This window comes from Aquarana catesbeiana, linkage group LG06 (assembly GCF_042186555.1).
Source record: "Aquarana catesbeiana isolate 2022-GZ linkage group LG06, ASM4218655v1, whole genome shotgun sequence".
Taxonomy (NCBI): Eukaryota; Metazoa; Chordata; class Amphibia; order Anura; family Ranidae; genus Aquarana; species Aquarana catesbeiana.
The window spans coordinates 191,495,831-191,520,624 of record NC_133329.1 but is presented as its reverse complement, the minus strand read 5'-3'; the positions used below and the strand labels follow the sequence as shown (position 1 = coordinate 191,520,624).

At 42.5% G+C, this 24,794-nt stretch overlaps 1 protein-coding gene and 1 long non-coding RNA gene across 4 annotated transcripts in view; one reads left to right on the top strand and one right to left on the bottom strand.

The window, feature by feature from the left end:
• LOC141101816 (uncharacterized) overlaps window positions 1-16,479 on the bottom strand; it is a 40,585-nt gene extending 24,106 nt beyond the window's left edge. Inside the window, exon 1 of the long non-coding RNA XR_012235028.1 lies at window positions 16,217-16,479. This is a non-coding gene — a long non-coding RNA (uncharacterized lncRNA). The remainder of the gene's footprint in view (window positions 1-16,216) is intronic.
• The window catches only part of NTAN1 (N-terminal asparagine amidase), a 1,046,973-nt gene that overhangs the window by 783,247 nt on the left and 238,932 nt on the right, over window positions 1-24,794 (top strand). The gene's annotated exons all lie outside the window — the stretch shown is intronic.

The following is a 24,794-nucleotide window of genomic DNA, read 5'->3' as shown; positions in this document are numbered from 1 at the left end:
AATAATAGTTTAATCCCCTCCGTGGACTTTTCTGAAGTATTGTCTATACAAGGATAAAAACGAGCGATAACAGGGCAAAAAGATAAACCATTACTTTTATTTATACAGAAAAGAAAGTTAGAATAATTAGAATTTATCATATATCTCAAGTGATGCCACAAGTACAGTGTTGCTTTAGGCTGCAAAGATAATCTAGGCCAAACTCAGAAATGGTTATAATGGACATACACAGACTATACAATATTCTAAGACAATTCCTAGGATACAAAAAGGTTAGAAAGAAACAGACAGAGAGATACAAGTATACATTACTCGGACAGCATGTCCCCTCGATGGTCTGGGGATGGACACAGAGGGTGAACCTTTAGCTCTCTCCCTCTTTTATATGCCTTCTCCACCAATCAACAGATGCCACACATTCATTGGTTCAGAGTTGCCTCAAAGTCTGGTTGGCTACATTTGAAGCGTACTTGCTCATTGGGTTACAGTTGCCTCAAATTCTGATTGGCTGATTTTCAATTAACACCTGGGGGCCTTCCCTGATTCCCACCAGTGTACTGGAAGAACTACATTCCTAAGCATATACCCATATATATATATATATATATATATATATATATATATATATATATACACCTATGTACACATAGATACATATATATATATACACATATACACATGACCGCATACCTACATTTAAAACATGAGTGTCTGTACTGCAATGTTTCATCGCCCCTCCTGCCTTGGAAGAGCGTAACTCCAACATTGATGGCGGGATCCTGGCATATCTAGTCCTGTAACTTGGTAAGACCGTGTAATGTTTGCACCGATTGGATCGGACCGCGAGACAGCACTTTTCAGCATGGTGAAGGAAAGTTCAGGAAAGTCTTATTCGTGACACATTTATCTCAAGAAATAACTTGGTTGTCGTTGCTTCTTCAGGTGGTGGTCGGGCGGGCCTCCAGACAGTCGTGCATGAATACAAAAAGAGAGAGGAGAACGTTAGTGTACAGATTTTGGAGGAATGCCGGACAGGAGCAGAGTGTTAGCCATTAAGACTAAATACTTATAAGGGGTGTAATGTGGGCGACTAGAGTGGAATCCCCACAGGGTACAGAGTCTGAGCAACAGCCAGGGTGTAACCCAGTAGAGTCTGATAGGATAGTACCCAGATTTACCATGATATCTGCACAATGTTCCATCCCTGCCATTAGGAATGAGAACAGTGCAAGTTAGATTTTTGACGATCCTGGAACTGAGTCATCCACCAATCTATTACAACTCATAGGCAACCTGGATACTACCCCCACCTGCCTGTCCTTGCAAAGTGATGCTGGACAGAGCAAGTTGGCTTTCCTAACCCCTTCCCTGATATGTAGCACAAGACCCCCCCAATGTGATCCTGAGTATCTCCAGCTCCATAGTGTTTAAAGGTACCCAGTGGCCCACCTCCAGCTCCAAAGACAGTCTCCATTAAGCCTCTCTTTCCTCATGTAGCAATAACTCTCGGTGGAGCTGCTGGTTTAAGCGGGCTTGTTACCTTCACTCTGGATACCTCTGTTTCACCGGCACCGGGTCTAGGGTTCCGTTGAGTTTACTTCTGGGCAATATAAGCACTAACACTTGAGTACGTTTTCAATGCTTTATTGAACCAAGTAACAAAGGAAGTAGCAGGAAAGAGGCAGGAGGGAAACCGCAGGGAAGCTCAAATACCTTTCTTTAGGATTCTTTAGAACGTCCTTTAAAGTTAAATACTGTAATTGAATGCAATCCCCTTGTGGGACACGATCTTTGCTCGGCTGGATAGGGCTCTCTCACTTGCCTGGCAGCCAGTACGTAGCACGAACAAAAGTCTCTGCCACAGACTTGTTTGGAATAAACCAGTACGATCCTCTGCCACAGGATGTATTGGTTCACGGTGAATGTCAGACACAGTACTTGGACCTCTAAGCCAACCAGGCAGTACTATGCAGTAAAACTACTTCAGGATACGTCCTCCAACTGAGTCACCAGGCCCCTCTCCAGACCAGCACTCTGCGTGATCCTTCCATGACGGGTCCTCCCCTGGGATCTCCTCGGTTGTCCATCTTCTTCACTCTGGATAGACAGCTCAGGACCATTCCTCGGCTGCTGTGGTAGGCCCCAGACAACCCTCTGGGCCCACCCACGCGCCGCAGCGACGCGGGCCTCTGGAACGGAGGACCACAAGGTGGTATTCTAACGCATACCTGTTGGCCAGGAGGGCCAGCAGGTGGCTGTAAAACGTACCCCTAAACATGGCGTCTGTCCCATAAATACCCTCTCCCAGAATGCAACTCGGAGGACCACCTCCACCGAGTTGTCTCCGGGACAAAGGAGCACCCATACGCTTCGACACGTTGCTTTTCCAACACCAGCTAGGTGTAACAACGACACCCACCGGCTCAGTGTGGAATCACACGCAACGTCAGCCAAGTTGGAACAGAGGCAAATCTAACTTCCTATAACAAGCAATTCACTAAATTTACCTATCAGATGGTAGATCATAAATCTACCAGCGCTACACTAAGGATGGGAAATAGTCAGAATACCCGGACTGAAAACCACCTTCCACCAGGTACACTTGTTTCTTTATAGAAGCTGCACACCTTATGGGGCACTGGTCTTCCTGTCAGGCAGGACACAGACTACTAGTTAAGGTACGCAAGGAATCTAGGACAGGAAGGACATCTATGGGTATTAACTGAGGAGAATACAGCATACCCACACAACTCCATCCCTGTGCCTGGATTTCAGAGAACATGCCCAGGGTATACAATGCACCTCTAACTATGGTTAGGTTCAAGGAACCCTCTAGTTCCATGACTAATGTTACATCGGTATTCTTTAGGACACAGAAACAAACTCGTCTATGTCCCAAATAATACCCAGGTGCTTCCTTCCCAGCAATGACCTCTCCATCCAGAACACAGAGTGCAATATCTTCCCAACATTTTTCGCTCACCTGGCCTATAAAGGCCATCATGGTCATGCTTCCGACAGCGGGAAGTATCAACCTGCCTCCAGCTTCCATCTTCTCTGATCCCATGTGGGTAATTTAGCCTCAAATGCAACAAGATAAAATCCTTAGTCAGTAAGCCCACTGATGCCACCAAATATACAGACCGAGTCTGCACTTCTGTATATGGGATCATACAGCATAACACCTTTCACAATCCAAACTAGTACAGCCCATCAAGGCATTCAATCACCACTTTTGTGTAAGCAACGTGTTTTGGCAAAGTCTTACTGAGCGGTGATGCTAACTCATCAGGCCACTGCCCCTCATACAGAGACTGTACAATCAGCTTAATGCTGGTTGATAATTCCACCTGCCGCTGCGTGCCCGCCAGAGCCAATGACAGATTTCTGTCCTATTCCATCACACTCTACCAACCTCTCAACACGGTTGAGAAAATCTGGAGCCACTTTACCCTGGGTATTTATGTGACTTTGTTGAATGTTATTAAGGATGCCATCAATCTCTCTGAGTAACAAAGCCCCACTTACTGTCTGAAGCTATGGCTGCAAGTTTGTTCCTCAGGAGGCCGATGTCCACTCCATTAACAACACCAATCCCAGCTCCTATTCCCCCTATATAGTGCTGAATACATCCCTCCTCTTCCGGTTACTCCTCAGACATACACGTCCTGCATGAACCTCATTCTGTGTCTGCATATCTCTGGGAGTAAGTCACTGGTACACTGACCGTACTTGATTCAGTGTATACTCTGGGTAGGTTTTTATCAACCACTGTGAGCTGTTGCAGCGCCATGTGGTGAAGAACAGCCACGAGCTGGTAACACCCCATACAATCTTCCTGCACAACTCTTCTCCAGACTCACCCAAAACTATACAATACGAGGCCAGACCTATACACTCTCAACTTGTATACCATCAGGCAGGCCCTTGTACTCCACATCTAACACACAGATATTAGTGACAGATATGCCACAGACACATTAGAACAGTGTCACTGGGCAGTAAGCAGGTTTCAAATACACTTGGGGACACACAGATTGCTAGGGACATTAACATACCTTAGCCTAAGGCAAAGAGAAACTCTTGAAAAGAAAGCACTGGCTAAGTGTGTAACTAATTACAGCAACAGGGGGGTTAAGCAGTCTTAAACAAATCTACACAAAAGTCAGCATAGCCACTGATTTCCTAGAATTGGATCAGAACATACAACACTTAGGTAGTCAAAACACAGCTGAATGGGCTGACAAATAGAAGCATCAACTAGATAATGGTGCTGAAACCAGGAAAAATAAAAAATTGTCTATGGAGGCTGTGATATTCTTTGTTCTGAAAGCCATGAAACCCACTTATCGAATCTGAGGGATAAAACACCAATAAAATTTAGTAATAAACATTCAATTTTTTGCCTAGAAACAACGAATCAATGGTTATATACCTGTAACAAGACATTAGCCTATGACACACAAATATACATTACATTACATAAACAGTGCACTTTTTCTTAAAAGTACCAAAAAATTGTTGCGCTCAACTCATCATTAATATGTATTACTTAATACATATTAATACCACGTGGATTTTTGTTTTATGGTACACCAATAATTTCCCCAAAAAAAAAAAAAAATGTATTCACCGTGGTGGAAAAAAAAATTAGCAATTCGTAATAAACCTTTTAGCAGTACCAATTATCAACAGATCATAATACCTCACCACAAAGAACCTCTCCAGTACTGTTTTCCTGGAAAACAAACCCATTTTAGTAATTGGGAATAGTAATATGGGTGGGTGACAATAAATAGAAAATGGCACCAACATCCCTGTAAATAAATGTGAGCGAGGGAGGAATTTTTGGCGGGACTTTAAGGGTGCCAGGGAAAAAGAAAAATGATTTCAATACTCCATAAATGGGTATACAAAATGCCAGAAATTATTTATTGAATACAGAACATGGTTAAAAAGACATATGTAAAAATTATGTGCACATGTACAAAGATACATCTAGAGTTCTAAACAGTTAATAAAACTTGATCACTCAGCAGTAGTATTGGAGTCAAGGTCCCGACATGTTTCACCATTTTAGGCTCATCAGGGGATATTTTTTGACATACATAGATGTACCACTGCATAAAACAAAACATGAACGGAGTTTAGAAACATTGCTTAAACTTTGAATACAGTACAAAACAATGAGAGACATGAATAATAATATTAGTAATGTGGCAGAGTAGGCTGTCAACTACCATGCCCAAAAAACAGTCGCTCACCCAAATGATGGTCTGTAGGCCTGCGACTCAGTGTCACATCCGGGAAAACCGTCACTGGGTAGTGCACATAAGGAATGCCAAACAGAGCCTAAAAGGATTGTTCGGTTACGATCTAGCCAATAAGGCAAAAACTAGTGAATTGAGAGTGTACGTAGAAAATAGGAATAATAAAATAAATGAATAAATAGTTGATGTTGGTGAAGGGTGACACAACTAAGGAGGCAGATGTGAAGAGTGTAGGGAAGAGGAGGGGGAGGGAAGGGAGGCGGAGGGGGGGAGGAGGGGAAGGGGAAAGTGAGGGGGGAAGGGGAAGGGGGGGAGAACAAAGGAAGCCAATGTATCTTTCAGTACACTAGTACAGATAATTATCTTGGCTCAGGTCATTTGCATGTCAATACAGTTCGCTGTACATTTTTCACAGACCTGGTGAGAAAGAAGGGGGGTCATTTGGGTGGGCTGTCACAGCAGCTGAGACAACAGACCTCAAAGTTAGACAACACAACATATATCCCATATTCCACACCCACACTCACACAATTAGCTAGGTCAAAGCTGACCTCTAGACATCACACATCAGCATGTTTTCTATAATAACCTGTACTTCTTATTGAACCCATAACATCTGTTTGGTAAGGTTGAAATTCTTTCAGAGATCCATCCCATTTCGTTAGCCCCTTCTCAGCCTGTATGGATGCATTGTCAGGAGTTTGGAATGGGACCCCTGACCCAGGTGGTCTATATTTCCTACACCTAGGCCATGTGGCGAAGCGTGCAGAGTACACTTCAAAATCACGTCTTGTGGTCCTATATGGATTATGCTTACTGACTTTTTGACTGGAACTGGATAGACAGAATCTCGCGATGTGGCCAAATAAACCACATAAGTGACATTTTATCTTAGTTAAAGTGGTACAACATCTCTTAACAAAAGGCTTTGTTTTAGACGACTGTGGGATGGCTTTTTCTGGATTAGTAGTTTTTACCTGCGGCTTACAAAATATAGGGGCAATATTTAAAGAGCTCTTACCTGGGATTTATTCTTGTTGGTACATACCTTAGGTGTGGAGGACGTCCCTCTGAATTCAGACCTACCCAAATCAGTTACCTTGTTATCTTCTCTATCTGAAAACTGAGCCAACAGCTCCTGGCAGCTGACAGATAATGGTTTCACTCCACTTTCTGCATCCTTCAGTCTTTTTCCCAACTGATGAACGTCCTCCTGTAATCTTTGGTTTTCTAGTACTAATTGCTGGTGAATAGCCTCAGAATTTAACATAGAAGCTTCTAAAGTATGAATGGTACCTTTGGTTATTTCTAGCTCTTCTTTTAGGGATGTGTTTTGCACTTTCAAATGTTCATACTGTTTCGCTAACCACCTGGCCACAAAGATTAGCGGCGGTTTTCCCGTGCGCTTACTAGAGCTTCTTTCAGTGAGATTTAATTTCACATCCTCTCCCGTCAGCGGGACAGAAAGTGTCCCTTCTGCCTGGAGGCCTTCCTCCCTTAATGCCAGCATGGCCGTTTCGTCTCCATGTCCTGTTACTCTGCCTTCCTCTTCCTGTACCTCCCAATCCCCCGTAATCCACATATTACTGAGGTATCAGACTTATGTTGTGGCTCTCCATTTTTTGTCCACCACTGAAAGGTGACAATTCATGTCAGCCCATGAGCACTCAGCTGACAAGGACTGGGCAACTGCATAAGGCCCAAGTCCTGACAACTGCTCCTTGTCTCCCTGAAAATCACTGTCACCACTTGTTGGGGGTTGTGATGGTTTCCGCTTGTCCCTACGTTCAAGCATTGTTTGGAATGATTTCTCCTTAAATCCCATATTAATAACATTCATTTCCTCTGTTTTATTCGCTGACTCCAGCATCCATATAAATAAAGTATCTTTTTCATATGGCCATGTCATCTTTCTGTGGTGAGCACGCTACAAATCTTCCCAAGCTTTTGGCTTAAAAGTACCTCTTTTAGAATACTTTTTCCCAGTCCAGCGATCCCAATCTTGAATATATTTCACAACCCAAGGTCCATATTAATCTATCATCTCTTCCCTTGGGGTCATTTGATAGGGTTTACCCCATTCAGACCACCTCTTTGAAACAATTAGATTACCCATCCTTTACGGACTCCGGACCTTGAACTGATTCCCCAACCTTTTTACAGGTTGCCTTTACTTCAGAGGTAGCTACTCTCTAGCCAAGAATTGGGGTGACAGGTCCCGCCCCTGCCAATGTTGCTGCTTTTTTTTTTCACTACTTGCCAGAACAATATTTTCCCTGTCCTGGCTATAGTCCTTCAAAAAAATTAGCCTGGAGATTTCCCAAACTAAATAATAGTTCAATCCCCTCCGTGGACTTTTCTGAAGTATTCCAAAAGAAGTGCTTAACGAAAAGCTTTTACTTCTGTTTTATCAAGAATTATTAGCACAAACTTGGATAATCAGGACCCTATGCCTGCTTGTAGTACAGGAGGTAGTTAACTGATGCACACCTAACTGCGATATGATTTGTAGGCGTTACAACATTACAGATCTAATTACAAAGCTTACGATCCCCCGTTAGTAGTTTACACACAAAGATAGATACACACATCGGAGATCATTCAGTGTGTCCTAGGCCCACAGGTGCAATTCAATCTCAACGATTGGGAAGCGTCTTAACCCAGACTCATGCAAGGGTCAACCAGAAGCGCTTGTTGGCAGAAAGGCCCAGATCCTAATTTTTTCCACTGCCTTCAAGCGTCCAGTCAGAGCCCCTTATCATTCACGCAGACACCCTCCTGCAGTTTTGGCCCAACCGAGCAGGATGTCTTCTCATACACTCAGTACAATTTCATTTCACTTATACTGTTCATATCAGTCTCAGAATCTGAAGGTCATGAGTTCATTCCTCACACGGGGCACCATATGTTTTGGAAATGTTTATACCTCACTTAAATGATTAACGATACAAATATAAGTGATTAAACCTTTGTCTATACAAGAATAAAAACGAGCGATAACAGGGCAAAAAGATAAACCTTTACATTTATTTACACAGAAAAGAAAGTTAGAATAATTAGAATTTATCATATATCTCAAGTGATGCCACAAGTACAGTGTTGCTTTAGGCCGCAAAGATAATCTAGGCGAAACTCAGAAATGGTTACAATGGACATACACAGGCTATACAATATTCTAAGACAATTCCTAGGATACAAAAAGGTTAGAAAGAAACAGACAGAGAGATACAAGTATACATTACTCGGACAGCATGTCTCCCCGATGGTCTGGGGATGGACACAGAAGGTGAACCTTTAGCTCTCTCCCTCTTTTATATGCATTCTCCACCAATCAACAGATGCCACACATTCATTGGTTCAGAGTTGCCTCAAAGTCTGGTTGGCTACATTTGAAGCTTACTTGCTCATTGGGTTACAGTTGCCTCAAATTCTGATTGGCTGTAATTTCAAGCCCAGTTAAACATCATGCTGGCCTTGCTGGAACATTAAAACCTCCGGTGCCTCACAGTCTATGAATTAACGAACAATCTTTTTTGATCCCCCAGCACAAGCAGGTTGGACCCCTGAGGAATTGAAGCCTTAAGGTCTGCCAACGCTCTTTGATTCAATTAACACCTGGGGGCCTTCCCTAATTCCCACCAGTGTACTGGAAGAACTACATTCCTAACAAGGTGAGCTATGCTCTATCAAGATATTAAAAAGCATATATATATATATATATATATATATATATATATATATACACCTAGATACACCTATGTACACATAGATACATATATATATACACATATACACATGCCCACATACCTACACACATATACACATACATCCTAGGGGGCATGGCAGTTTAATTGGAGTCCTTGCAATGGTCCGCTTGGATCTCATTGATATAAATATGGAGTTCAATATCTCCATCACAGTGCTTGGGGTCATTGTCTTGTTGGAAGGTAAACCTTCGGCCCAGTCTGAGGTCCTGAACACTCTGGAGAAGGTTTTTGTCCAGGATATCCCTGTACTTGTCCGCATTCATCTTTCCCTCGATTGCAACCAGTCATCCTTTCCCTGCAGCTGAAAAACACCCCCACAGCATGATGCTGCCACCACCATGCTTCACTGTTGGGACTGTATTGGACAGGTGATGAGCAGTACCTGGTTTTCTCCACACATACCACTTAGAATTAAGGCCAAAAAGTTCTATCTTGGTCTCATCAGACCAGAGAATCTTATTTCTCACCATCTTGGAGTCATTCAGGTGTTTTTTTTAGCAAACTCCATGCAGGCTTTCATGTGTCTTGCACTGAGGAGAGGCTTCCATCGGGCCACTCTACCATAAAGCCCCGACTGGTGGAGGGCTGCAGTGCTGGTTGACTTTCTACAACTTTCTCCCAGTCGGGAGACTGCATCTCTGGAGCTCAGCCACAGTGATCTTTGTGTTCTTCTTTACCTCTCTCACCAAGGCTCTACTCCCCCGATAGCTCAGTTTGGCCGGATTGTCATCTCTAGGAAGGGTTCTGGTCATCCCAAACGTCTTCCATTTAAGGATTATGTAGGCCACTGTGCTCTTAGGAACCTTAAGTGCAGCAGAAATTTTTTTGTAACCTTGGCCAGATCTGTGCCTTGCCACAATTCTGTCTCTGAGCTCTTCAGGCAGTTCCTTTGACCTCATGATTCTCATTTGCTCTGACATGCACTGTGAGCTGTAAGGTCTTATGTAGACAGGTGTGTGGCTTTCCTAATCAAGTCCAATCAGTATAATCAAACACAGCTGGTCTCAAATGAAGGTGTAGAACCATCTCAAGGATGATCAGAAGAAATGGACAGCACCTGAGTTAAATATATGATTGTCACAGTAAAGGGTCTGAATACTTAGGACCATGTGATATTTCAGTTTTTCTTTTTTAATAAATCTGCAAAAATGTCAACAATTCTGTGTTTTTCTGTCAATATGGAGTGCTGCCTGTACATTAATGAGGAAAAAAATGAACTTAAATGATTTTAGCAAATGGCTGCAATATAACAAAGAGTGAAAAATTTAAGGGGGTCTGAATAATTTCCGTCCCCACTGTAGAATGACTATGTTGCAACTGTGCAAAAACGCAGGATGCTGCTGTGTAAAATCGCTGAGTATATGCTAAGCAGATAAGTTGCAGCTAGATCCACAGTGTGTAAATGCACTTAAATGCACTTAACTCCCTATGCATTGCGTCACCTCATGTAACTCCTATAGGGGGGTAACCGGACCACACGAGAACTGGAAGTGACGCACAGAGGCACCTGTAAAGCCGCACAATTTACAGACTTGCTGTTTTTATTTTACACTGTTATAAGTACCCACTTGGCTTTAAATAAATTTATTAGCTTATTCAGTATTACACTATGGGAGATTCTTCTTTATCCTTTGCATATATCTGCTGGAAATGAACACATCCTAAGCCACCATCCACCATACCACGGTTTAAGAGGGATATCCATTACAACACAAAGATCTCCAGCCACACCCATCTCCATTGCTCTTTACCATTTCCATGGAGGGAAGAGGCCAGTACACACTGAGTGTTACACACGAAGAGTGATACGCCGGCCGCTGTTTTGAAGAGCACTATTTGCACTTTCATTTATCATAGACGTTATCATTTTCAATAAGTGAACTATTGCATCTGTATTGCAGGAACTGTGTGATATTGGGAATTGTCAGCACACAGTCACAATTTTTAGCAGAAGCATTGTTTTATTGGTATTATACATCATTATTTATTTATTTTACATATTTTGTGGTTACACTGAAATTAGGGCGTTTATATCTAGGATCATTATTGCATTTGCACAGCGCTTAGCGCACGCACTCTAATTGTTTTATTTAGCACTGCTTATTGTTGCTTTCAGTGATTCTACATAGTAGCATCATGCGTTTTTGCACAGTTGCAACATAGTCATTCAATTTCTATGTACACTAAACATAGGGCTATTGTTTTTTTCAGCACTGTTTATTGTTGTTTTCAGCGATTTTTACACAGCACCATTATGCGCTTTTGCACAGTTACAACATAAGCACTTTAGTATCCATCTACACTGAACATAGGGCAACTGTTGCTTCAGTTATTTTGCACAGCATCATTATTTATTTACATAATCGCAATTAGCAATTTTGTACACCATTTATCGCTTATTGTTAAATATTCCATATATATCATCAAACTGCACTGATTATCATTTACTTTATACCATTTAAGTGCATTTACACACTGTGGATCTAGCTGCAACTTATCAGATTAGCATATATTCACTTTGATAGCGCAAAGGATCTTATTTACATTTATTAAAGGATATAAAGAATCACTCCAGACTACAACACTATAAAATAATGGAAAAATTCAAAATATTCAAAAAATTCTCTCTCAAAATTTAGAAGTGTATCCCTCTCTACTTGACTTGACTTGATGAATTACATGAGTATATTAATACCCAGAATCATTACTGCATTTGCACAACACTACGTGCACATACTCAGATTGGTTTGTTCAGCACTGTTTATTGTTGTTTTTTAGAGATTTTTACACAGCATCATTATACGGTTTTGCACAGTAACAACACAGGCACTTTAGTATTCATCTACACTGAACATAGGGCTACTGTTGCTTCAGTTATTTTGCACAGCATCATTAGCAATTTGCATAATCGCAATTAGCGATTTTGCACATCATTTATCGCTTATTGTTAATATTTCATATATATCATCAAGCTGCGCTGATCATTATTTACTTTATACCATTTAGGTGCATTTCTACACTTTAGACCTAGCTGCAACTTATCAGATTAGCATATATTCACTTTGATAGCACGAAGGATCTTATTTTTGCATTTATTAAAGGATATAAAGAATCACTCCAGACTACAACACTATAAAATAATGGAAAAATTCAAAATATTCAAAAAAGTCTCTCTCAAAATTTAGAAGTGTATCCCTCTCTACTTGTGAACAAGGGGGGATCACAAAAAAAACACAAAATCTCCACATTTCTTTAAAAATTAAGGTCTAAGTCAATATTGAATCCATATGAATGTAAGGACCCCAATTTGTATACCCACTGCGTTTCTCTTCTTGACACCTCTTTGCGTTTATCTGACCCCCTCCAATGACCTATGATTCTGTCAATTTCATAAAACAAGCTGACTGGGATCCCTATTCTGTTTTAAACAAAAGTGTTGTGAACCATTACGTTTCTCAAATCCTCTCACCGGTAGCGTGCCCAGGGCGAAGATGCCAAAATGCGCCCCCCCGGTCGCAGAGCACAGGGGTCGGAACTAGTAGAAGCATTTGCAGCACACAAAAACACATGTGATGGTTGCAGAGTGCATCAGTATTACTATTTACATTTGTGGTTGGTTGGTCATTACAATGATCACAAAGCACACAGCCAATTAGATTGCTTTGATGACGGCTTGGTTTGCTGTCAATAATTCCTAACCTGGCTGCCCAGGGGTGATTTCTGAAGATTGTAAATGATGCTCTAGAACTATGATCTGCAGGCTGCAGCGCTGATCATTGTATTCTGACAGTGGAGGAGTCCTGCTGTCAAAGTACAATGGCACAGAGGGGGGATTCCTGCATCCACCTTGTTTTGAGTGGATGCAGGAATCTGCTCAGCTTGCTGGAAAAAAAAATAGCATGTACTAGGGTGGCACTGATACCGGTATACTTGCTGATACTAAGCGCTTGCAAGAGTACTTGTACTTGTGCAAATGCTCCAATATCTAAAACCAATACTTTCTGTGCAATTTGAGCTCATACAAAATGAGTGGGCTCAAATTGCACTGTAAAGAATCAAATGTGATTTGAACAGGAATGTGGTGCGATTCCTGCCTAAATCACATGCAGTTTCCCACACCGCTCCTGTGTGAACCCAGGCTTGTCATAATGACTTCAGTCTGGGTTAACACTAGAATGGTGCGAGAAACCACATGTGAATCAGACAGAAATCGCACCACATTCCTGTTCAAATCACATGTGATTCTTTACAGTGCGATTTGAGCCCACTCATTTTGTATGGGCTCAAACCGCACCGCAAAGGTATTGGCAACTGGTATCAGCGAGTACTTGAGCTACTGTTGGTACAAAACAGGTATTGCAACCCTAGTGTGTAAACAGCTTTAGACAATGTGTCAGGGTGTTTAATGAACTCAAAGACAAAGCTCCTGAGCAAACAAATCTGCATAGGTGAGAATAAAGATAACGGAAAACATTTGTCACAGTACTTATGCACAAGAACACTATACTGTAGGTATAGCATACACTATACAATCTGATTGTACAATCTCTGCACAATCTCCTTTAGATTTACGAAAACTTTGTAATATATGGACAACCTAAACAATTAATTTAAAGAGGAGTTCCACCCAGGGGGTCCATTAAAAAAAAAAAATTAAAAGTCAGCAGCTACAAATACTGCAGCTGCTGACTTTTAATTGGACACTTACCTGTCCCTGGGTCCAGCGATGCGGGGGATCGAAGCCCCGCTCGTCCCCCCCTCCGCTCGTCGGCGCCGGCATTTCAACTGTGGGCGCCGGGGCCGGGCTGTGGCTTCACAGCCTGGCACCCTCTGCGCAAGCGCAAGCGGCGCTGTGCGCCGTGATTGGCCGCTCAATCACCTGGGACCTGTAATGGGTCCCAGATGATTAACAGGAGGGAGGTAGCAGAGCGGAGCCCTTCCTGTGCCGTGGGGGAAGTGATGTCACCAGCCCAGGCAAAGGAAGAGGCAGACTACGAGGGACCACCTAGCAACAGGCATTTAGAGGTAACTAAAAAAAAAAAAAAATATCCAATTTTTTTTTGTTATTTTTTTTAGAATTTTTCAGGTATTTTTGTTTTTTTGCGTGGAACCCCACTTTAAGTAGTATCCAATCAAGCAGGCCTTTGTACTACATAGTTGGTGGTAGATCCAAAAGATATTGTACAATCAGATTGTATAACGTAAGGTAAGCTGGAGGCTGGCCATAGATGAATAGTTTTTATTTATCAGCATCTGATCGAAAAAAATTGAATGGATCCCCCCAATCCTAAGGTGGATGAGGGAATCCTTTCTGCTGAGACATCTATGTCAGTGCTGCAAATCTAAGGAAACATTTCTGCTGGTTTGAGAGAAGTTGATTATTAAATTGATGTCTCTTTAGAAAGAATGACTACAGAAGGATTGAAACTTGTCCGGTCCTTGCTGGACCAGTTACATTTCCATCCATCTAAGGCCAGTTTAGTAGCTCCTGTTGTTTTCTTATGCCTGGGGAGCTCAGTAAGCCTCCATGTACAGTTCTTTAGGACCCATTCACATGGGGTGCAGACATGTGTGTCCTGTGCAGGGCTCTCTTTTATCAGTACAGGGATGTACGGCATTGTGTGCATATCACTGTGCCAGGGTCCCATTCACTTCTATTGGGACCCGCACCTGTATGTCTTATTAGGATGCAGAGGCTGTGTCCATGCAGCCTCATGTCCCAGTAAAAATGAATGGGGTGCTGACACGGGGATGTGCACAACACCTATGTACCCCGTGCTGATAAACGCCAGCCCTGCATGGGAGATGCATGTTTGCACCCCTTGTGAATGGGCCCTTACTAAAAATAGAATCTGAAATAACAGTTGTCTTCACAATTAGCAGTGATATGAAGCCTGAAAGTAGGTTACTGTTACCTGTTGGCTGAGTAGAGGCAGTCTTAGCAGCACAGAGACACAGGAGAGAACACCACTCAGTTTGGCTGTGCAGGTAGACAGGAGGGGTCCGAGAGAAGGGCACAGGAGGGGAGGGGGTCATTATACAGAGCAGGAATAGACTCTGAGATTGTCTAGAGCAGGGAGAGATAACAGGAGGCTGGGGTCGGAGGTGGTGATCGGGAGAGTGAGAGAGATAAAGCAGGAGTGATAAAAAATGAACAGAGAGAGAGAGAGAGAGAGAGAGAGAGAGAGAATCCGCTGTCCAGGAGAGGAAAAGTTGTATACATGTAGACTTATTCAGGAAAGTGCTGATCCCTTCTCAACCTCACGTGCCCCGCCTGCTTCACTCTACTGTTGCTGAAAGACTAGTACAGTGTACTGTGCAGGCAGGGGGCGGGTGTAGTGCTGTGCTACGATCTACATGCAGGGATAAAGCCGCTCTCTGCCTGTGTTATATGCTGCAGAATGGGAAGTGTTTTACCTGGCAAACTGCGCCCTCTTCTCACATTAAATCATCCCGCCCAGGGCAGATGCCCCTCCTGCCCACCCCTAGTACCGGCCCTGCCTCTCACTATGTTATTCACATGTTCATTAATCCTTATTTTTAATTTTCTCATGGTCCTTCCCACCGGCAAGGACATTCGAGAACATATACCACGTGGGTGGAATCGCATGTGATCAAAAGCTTAAAAAGGGGTTCCCATTTAAAAAAAATTAAATTAAATTCAGCAGCTACAAATACTGCAGCTGCTGACTTTTAATATTCGGACACTTACCTGTCCCAGGGTCCAGCGATGCGGGGGATCGAGGCGGCGCTGGCATTTTAACTGTGGGCGCCTGGCTGTGGCTTCACTAATTTACTAATTTTTTTTTTTTTTGGGGGGTGGAACTCCACTTTAATTTTATAATGTTTCCCATCAGTAAATGAGGAAAAATTTTGTTTCTTTCTGCCATCCTTCTTTATAATTATGCATGCCTTTCATTTTTTACATCTGAAGAAACCTTCCAGATTGCCAAACATCTTGACTCTATTTGGCGGATCAATGATATTTTTTACAAGATTTCCGCTTATAGCATTGTTTTTCCTATATACAAACTTTGGATGAGAGGGCAATATTTTCTTAAAAACATTGTCCTTCATTAAGATAGGCCAATGTTTTCATATTCAAAAGAAACAGAAAAGGTGCCACCAGATTAGAGACAGTTGCATTTAATAAATGTACAAGTGCATACATCCACTCACATGTAATAAAGAAGATTTCCAGCACAAAGTCCTTTATGTGTGGTATCAGACCAGCATTTTCTTAGCCTGTAGATGTGTCCTCCATGGGAGTAAGTAGTCCCTTCCAGCAGGATTTCCTTATCTGACTATGGCGGCTGAAATCGATGCTTGGCTCTGGTCGCGTGGTGACGTCACTAGCAGTAGCAGCGACGACGTTTCGGAGTCTGCGCTCTGTGTAGATGAAAAACAGGTGCACTCCTTCCTCAAGCTTTGGGGACATAGGCTGTATACAGCCTTATATGTGCTTCGGTTTGCTGCCATCTAGTGGTTGCAATGTTGAAAAACACCCAACATAATCCTAAAGAGCTGCAAACACTAATTTATTGTGGCAAATGCAGGGGGACTAAAAAAGATATATGGATACTAGGACAAATGGCAAGATAAGGAAATGGGGGGGGGGGGGAGATAAGGGGGGAGGGGAGAAAGCATTTAAGGGACTATTTAATAAGGATAAATACACTTATGTGTTGATGCTTGTTAGCATATACACATATATATAGATAGATAGATAGATAGATAGATAGATAGATAGATAGATAGATAGATAGATAGATAGATAGATAGATAGATACAAACGTGCACAATTTAATGAAAATAACAAGTCAATAATTGATAAACATCACTTATACAGTGGGGACGGAAAGTATTCAGACCCCCTTAAATTTTTCAATCTTTGTTATATTGCAGCCATTTGCTAAAATCATTTAAGTTCATGTTTTCCCTCATTAATGTACACACAGCACGCCATATTGACAGAAAAACACAGAACTGTTGACATTTTTGCAGATTTATTAAAAAAGAAAAACTGAAATATCACATGGTCCTAAGTATTCAGACCCTTTGCTGTGACACTCATATATTTAACTCCGGTGCTGTCAATTTCTTCTGATCATCCTTGAGATGGTTCTACACCTTTATTTGAGTCCAGCTGTGTTTGATTATACTGATTGGACTTGATTAGGAAAGCCACACACCTGTCTATATAAGACCTTACAGCTCACAGTGCATGTCAGAGCAAATGAGAATCATGAGGTCAAAGGAACTGCCTGAAGAGCTCAGAGACGGAATTGTGGCAAGGCACAGATCTGCCCAAGGTTACAAAAAATTTCTGCTGCACTTAAGGTTCCTAAGAGCACAGTGGCCTCTATAATCCTTAAATGGAAGACGTTTGGAATGACCAGAACACTTCCTAGAGCTGGCCGTCCGGCCAAACAGAGCTATCGAGGGAGAAGAGCCTTGGTGAGAGAGTTAAAGAAGAACCCAAAGATCACTGTGGCTGAGCTCCAGAGATGCAGTCGGGAGATGGGAGAAAGTTGTAGAAAGTCAACCATCGCTGCGGCCCTCCACCAGTCGGGGCTTTATGGCAGAGTGGCCCGACGGAAGCCTCTCCTCAGTGCAAGAAACATGAAAGCCCGCATGGAGTCTGCTAGAACTTTTTGGCCTTAATTCTAAGCGTTATGTGTGGAGAAAACCAGGCACTGCTCATCACCTGTCCAATACAGTCAGTCCCAACAGTGAAGCATGGTGGTGGCAGCATCATGCTGTGGGGGTGTTTTTCAGCTGCAGGGACAGGACAACTGGTTGCAATCGAGGGAAAGATGAATGCGGCCAAGTACAGGGATATCCTGGATGAAAACCTTCTCCAGACTGCTCAGGACCTCAGAGTGGGCCGAAGGTTTACCTTCCAACAAGACAATGACCCTAAGCACACAGCTAAAATAAGGAAGGAGTGGCTTCACAACAACTCCGTGACTGTTCTTGAATGGCCCAGCCAGAGCCCTGACTTAAACCCAATTGAGCATCTCTGGAGAGACCTAAAAATGGCTGTCCACCAACGTTTACCATCCAACCTGACAGAACTGGAGAGGATCTGCAAAGAGGAATGGCAGAGGATCCCTAAATCCAGGTGTGAAAAACTTGTTGCATCTTTCCCAAAAAGACTCATGGCTGTATTAGATCAAAAGGGTGCTTCTACTAAATACTGCGCAAAGGATCTGAATACTTAGGACCATGTGATATTTCAGTTTTTCTTTTTTAATAAATCTGCAAAAATGTCAACAATTCTGTGTTTTTCTGTCAATTTGGGGTGTTGTGTGTACATTAATGAGGTAAAAAAATTAACTTAAATGATTTTGGCAAATGGCTGCAATATAACAAAGAGTGAAAAATGTAAGGGGGGTCTGAATACTTTCCGTCCCCATTGTATGTACAATATAAAAATAATTAAAATTAATTACATAAATATAGTGTCACCATTGCATGGTAAAAAATAAATTAATGGAAACATATAAATGGGAATGTGTATTAGAAATATCTTATAATAAATTGATTAATCAATGGGATAATTAAAATTTAATGAATTAATGTGAAATTTAATATAAAAACAATAATAATTTTTTTTTATTTTTTATGTAATATATATAATGGATATTTAAAAATAGTCTTAAAAAGGTATTATTATATTTATTATGTATGAGAGTCAGATTGTTATAGTAAATATCAAATTAAATGTAATACCAATGATAAAAGATAAAATAGGGATTCTAAGAAAATTTATAAAATCGTGGATATCTCCAAAGCCTCATTCATTCCCCCTGGTGACAACGCATCAAGGGAATATATCCAAAAAGTTTTGCGTTCACAAAGCCTATAAAACCTCCCTGCCTCAGACAGATTTTTGGGCATTTGTTCCAATACCAATACCTTGAGCCCATCAGTGGAACCTTTGTGACACTTTGAGAAATGGCGAGGGACACTGTGTTTGTCCTTGCCTTCCTCAATCCTTCTACGATGCTCGCCAAACCTTTGTCTAAGCGGACGGATGGTACGGCCCACATAGAGTAGGTGGCAAGGACAACAAAGGCAATACACTACGAAATCAGATGAGCAATTGTAATGTCACTGATATCGTAGGTCTTGCCCCTGGTGGTAAACTGTTTCTGACCATGTTGTACAAAGCTGCGTGTTTTACATAGAGATTTTTTACATTGGAACATGCCAAACAATGGAACTAAACATACACATGGTATGGGCTGAGTAGAGTGAGGTTTCAGCTTACTGGTCGCAATTTTATTTTTTATATTGGGAGCTCTTCTATAAGTGACTTTAGGAATTTTAGGCAGTAGGGTTTTTAGATGTACATCTTCTAAAAGTATGGGCCAATGTTTTTTTTAAGATAGATTCAATTTTTTTATGGTCATAATGGAATCTGGTAGTGAACCGAACGGATTGATCAAATTCCCCCTTGTCTTTCTGTGGTGGAATATCTTGTATATATTGTGTGTAAGCCTCTTGGATCAAAGATTCTGGATAACCTTTGTCTCTAAGTTTTTTGCTGAGTACATCACTTTCTTCTATAAAATCATTCAAGTTTGTACAATTACATCTAAGATGACAAAATTGTCCTCTAGGGATATTATTTTTCCACTTATGATAGTGGCAACTTCTATAATGTAATAGAGAGTTGCCAGCAGTTGGTTTCGAATAACTCTTAGCATGTATTGCATCCTTGACATGGTACAACTCTAGATCCAAAAATGCTAATTTCTCAGCATCTGTAACATAGGTGAACTTTAAACCATGTGGATTGTCATTACAGTAGTTGACAAAATCTACAGTATCTTGGGGAGAACCATTCCAGATGATAACATTATCATCTATATACCTGCCGTAATAGATGAGATGTTGGGAATATGGATTATTATTCCGTATATACTTGTGTTCCCAAAAAGCCCATTGCCAAGCTGGCATACGAGGGAGCAAAATTTGCCCCCTTGGCAGTGCCTTGGACTTGCACATAGTATTGATCCTCAAAAAAAAAGTAGTTGTGCTCAAGACAAAACTCTGTGCAATCCAAAATAAATGCGGCTTGTCTATTGTTCATATATTGATCATGGAACAGGAAGTAATTGAGGGCTTCAAGTCCAAAGGCATGTGCAATTGATTTATATAAACAACTTACATTTAATGACATCCAAATATAATCCCTGTTCCAAGAATAAGGTTTAACCACTTAAGGACCGCCTCACGCCGATTTACGTCGGCAAGGCGGCACGGGCAGGCAAAATCACGTACATGTACGTGATTTGCCTCCCGCGGGTGGGGGGTCCGATCGGACCCCGCCGCCCGAGGCGGTCCCGTTTGGTCCCCCGGCGATCGGAGGTGAGGGGGAGGCCATCCGTTCGTGGCCCCCCCCTCGCGATCGCCGCCGACCAATCAGATCACTTCCTTTGCTGCTGTATGCTAAACAGCAGCAAAGGAAATGATGTCATCTCTCCTCGGCTCGGTATTCCGTTGCAGCGCCGAGGAGAGAAGACTGAACTGTGAGTGCACCAACACTACACAACACAGTAGAACATGCCAGGCACACAAAACACCCTGATCCCCCCCCCGATCGCCCCCCGATCCCCCCCCAATCACCCCCCCCCCTCCCTGTCACAAACTGACACCAGCAGTTTTTTTTTTTTTTTTTTTCTGATTACTGCATTGGTGTCAGTTTGTGACAGTTACAGTGTTGGGACAGTTAGTATTACCCCCCTTTAGGTCTAGGATACCCCCCTAACCCCCCCTAATAAATTTTTAACCCCTTGATCACCCCCTGTCGCCAGTGTCACTAAGCGATCATTTTTCTGATCGCTGTATTAGTGTCGCTGGTGACGCTAGTTAGTGAGGTAAATATTTAGGTTCGCCGTCAGCGTTTTATAGCGTCAGGGACCACTATATACTACCTAATAAATGTTTTAACCCCTTGATTGCCCCCTAGTTAACCCTTTCACCACTGATCACCTGATTACCGTTTCGGGTGACGCTGGTTAGTTCGTTTATTTTTTATAGTGTCAGGGAACCCGCCGTTTATTACTGAATAAAGGTTTAGCCCCCTGATCGCCCTGCGGTGATATGCGTCGCCCCAGGCAGCGTCAAATTAGCGCCAGTACCGCTAACACCCACGCACGCAGCATACGCCTCCCTTAGTGGTATAGTATCTGAACGGATCAATATCTGATCCGATCAGATCTATACTAGCGTCCCCAGCAGTTTAGGGTTCCCAAAAACGCAGCGTTAGCGGGATCAGCCCAGATACCCGCTAGCACCTGCGTTTTGTCCCTCCGCCCGGCCCAGCCCAAGTGCAGTATCGATCGATCACTGTCACTTACAAGGCACTAAACGCATAACTGCAGCGTTCACAGAGTCAGGCCTGATCCCTGCGATCGCTAACAGTTTTTTTGGTAGCATTTTGGTGAACTGGCAAGCACCAGCCCCAGGCAGCGTCAGGTTAGCGCCAGTAGCGCTAACACCCACGCACGCACCGTACACCTCCCTTAGTGGTATAGTATCTGATCGGATCAATATCTGATCCGATCAGATCTATACTAGTGTCCCCAGCAGTTTAGGGTTCCCAAAAAGCAGTGTTAGCGGGATCAGCCCAGATACCTGCTAGCACCTGCGTTTTGCCCCTCCGCCCAGCCCACCCAAGTGCAGTATCGATCGATCACTGTCACTTACAAAACACTAAACGCATAACTGCAGCGTTCGCAGAGTCAGGCCTGATCCCTGCGATCGCTAACAGTTTTTTTGGTAGCATTTTGGTGAACTGGCAAGCACCAGCCCCAGGCAGCGTCAGGTTAGCGCCAGTAGCACTAACACCCACGCACGCACCATACACCTCCCTTAGTGGTATAGTATCTGAACGGATCAATATCTGATCCGATCAGATCTATACTAGCGTCCCCAGCAGTTTAGGGTTCCCAAAAACGCAGTGTTAGCGGGATCAGCCCAGATACCTGCTAGCACCTGCGTTTTGCCCCTCCGCCCAGCCCAGCCCACCCAAGTGCAGTATCGATCGATCACTGTCACTTACAAAAGACTAAACGCATAACTGCAGCGTTCGCAGAGTCAGGCCTGATCCCTGCGATCGCTAACAGTTTTTTTTGTAGCGTTTTGGTGAACTGGCAAGCACCAGCGGCCTAGTACACCCCGGTCGTAGTCAAACTAGCGCTGCAGTAACACTTGGTGACGTGGCGAGTCCCATAAGTGCAGTTCAAGCTGGTGAGGTGGCAAGCACAAGTAGTGTCCCGCTGCCACCAAAAAGACAAACACAGGCCCGTCGTGCCCATAGTGCCCTTCCTGCTGCATTCGCCAATCCTAATTGGGAACCCACCGCTTCTGCAGCGCCCGTACTTCCCCCATTCACATCCCCAACCAAATGCAGTCGGCTGCATGAGAGGCATTTTCTTTATGTCCTCCCGAGTACCCCTACCAAACGAACCCCCAAAAAAGATGTTGTGTCTGCAGCAAGCGCGGATATAGACGTGACACCCACTATTATTGTCCCTCCTGTCCTGACAATCCTGGTCTTTGCATTGGTGAATGTTTTGAACGCTACCATTCACTAGTTGAGTATTAGCGTAGGGTACAGCATTGCACAGACTAGGCACACTTTCACAGGGTCTCCCAAGATGCCATCGCATTTTGAGAGACCCGAACCTGGAACCGGTTACCGTTATAAAAGTTAGTTACAAAAAAAGTGTAAAAAAAAAATATATATATAAAATAAAAAAAAATTGTTGTCGTTTTATTGTTCTCTCTCTCTATTCTCTCTCTCTATTGTTCTGCTCTTTTTTACTGTATTCTATTCTGCAGTGTTTTATTGTTATTATGTTTTATCATGTTTGTTTTTCAGGTATGTAATTATTTATACTTTACCGTTTACTGTGCTTTATTGTTAACCATTTTTTTGTCTTCAGGTACGCCATTCACGACTTTGAGTGGTTATACCAGAATGATGCCTGCAGGTTTAGGTATCATCTTGGTATCATTCTTTTCAGCCAGCGGTCGGCTTTCATGTAAAAGCAATCCTAGCGGCTAATTAGCCTCTAGACTGCCTTTACAAGCCGTGGGAGGGAATGCCCCCCCCACCGTCTTCCGTGTTTTTCTCTGGCTCTCCTGTCTCAACAGGGAACCTGAGAATGCAGCCGGTGATTCAGCCAGCTGACCATAGAGCTGATCAGAGACCAGAGTGGCTCCAAACATCTCTATGGCCTAAGAAACCGGAAGCTACGAGCATTTTATGACTTAGATTTCGCCAGATGTAAATAGCGCCATTGGGAAATTGGGGAAGCATTTTATCACACCGATCTTGGTGTCATCAGATGCTTTGAGGGCAGAGGAGAGATCTAGGGTCTAATAGACCCCAATTTTTTCAAAAAAGAGTACCTGTCACTACCTATTGCTATCATAGGGGACACAATAAGTGTGTGAAACCCAACCAAAATAACAATAAGTGCATAGAATCCTTATCCAAAAATACAACAGAAAATAATGTATGCTAAAAATCAATAATCATGCACTAAAACCACTAATGATTAGTCCATAATAAAATAATTTGGATAAGAAGGAAAAGTCCGCTTAGTTTGTCTCATCCCCAAGCCATGAGGACTGATGGGCCGAAGTAATTCTTATCAGATGTACATTGATTGCAGAAAAGAGAGTAATAGGTGTGCACTTACCCCTATTGTTGGACCTCCTCTGTGGCAAGGTCTTATGGACATGCAGATTTCACCCTCTGCGGGGACAAAGTGTTGGTATCCGGGTCTTGACAGCATACACCGCCGACTTCCGTATGGTCTGGATAGCCCAACTGCTCCAACATCAGAGGGGGGGCTCAGGAATGGAAGAGCCCATAATCAGGAAAAAACATAAGGAGAAGAAACTCCAATAGTGTAATAACGTTTGGGGTTTTATTGGTTAAAATAAACCACAGGTAAACATTTAAAAAAATTCCAGTAGAAAAAATATTATCATAAAAAGCCGGCATAAACAAAGGCAGAACGCCCGTGCAAATAAAACCTTCGGAACACGTGATGGCAAGCACTACGAGGCCGGCTTTTTATGATAATATTTTTTCTGCAATCAATGTACATCTGATAAGAATTACTTCGGCCCATCAGTCCTCATGGCTTGGGGATGAGACAAACTAAGCGGACTTTTCCTTCTTATCCAAATTATTTTATTATGGACTAATCATTAGTGGTTTTAGTGCATGATTATTGATTTTTAGCATACATTATTTTCTGTTGTATTTTTGGATAAGGATTCTATGCACTTATTGTTATTTTGGTTGGGTTTCACACACTTATTGTGTCTCCTAAGCACTTTCTAATTATATCATCACTGCTAGCACAATTAAGTTTTATTTATATGTTTATCACTTCATGGATATTTGGAGTTTTTTTTGCAGCTGCACTTTTGGAATATATATATTTTTATCACGTATTGCTCATTAGCGCAGGTTGATCCCACCATTATCATAGGGGATATTTACATTCCCCGAGATAACAATAAAAATGATAAAAAAAAAAAAAAAAAAAAATGAAAGGAACAGTTTAAAAATAAGATAAGAAAGCAAAAAAATAATAAAGAAAAAAAAAAAAAAAAAAAAAGCACCCCTGTCGCCCCCTGCTCTTGCGCTAAGGCGAACGCAAGCGGCGGTCTGTCGTCAAACGTAAACAGCAATTGCACCATGCATGTGAGGTATCACCGC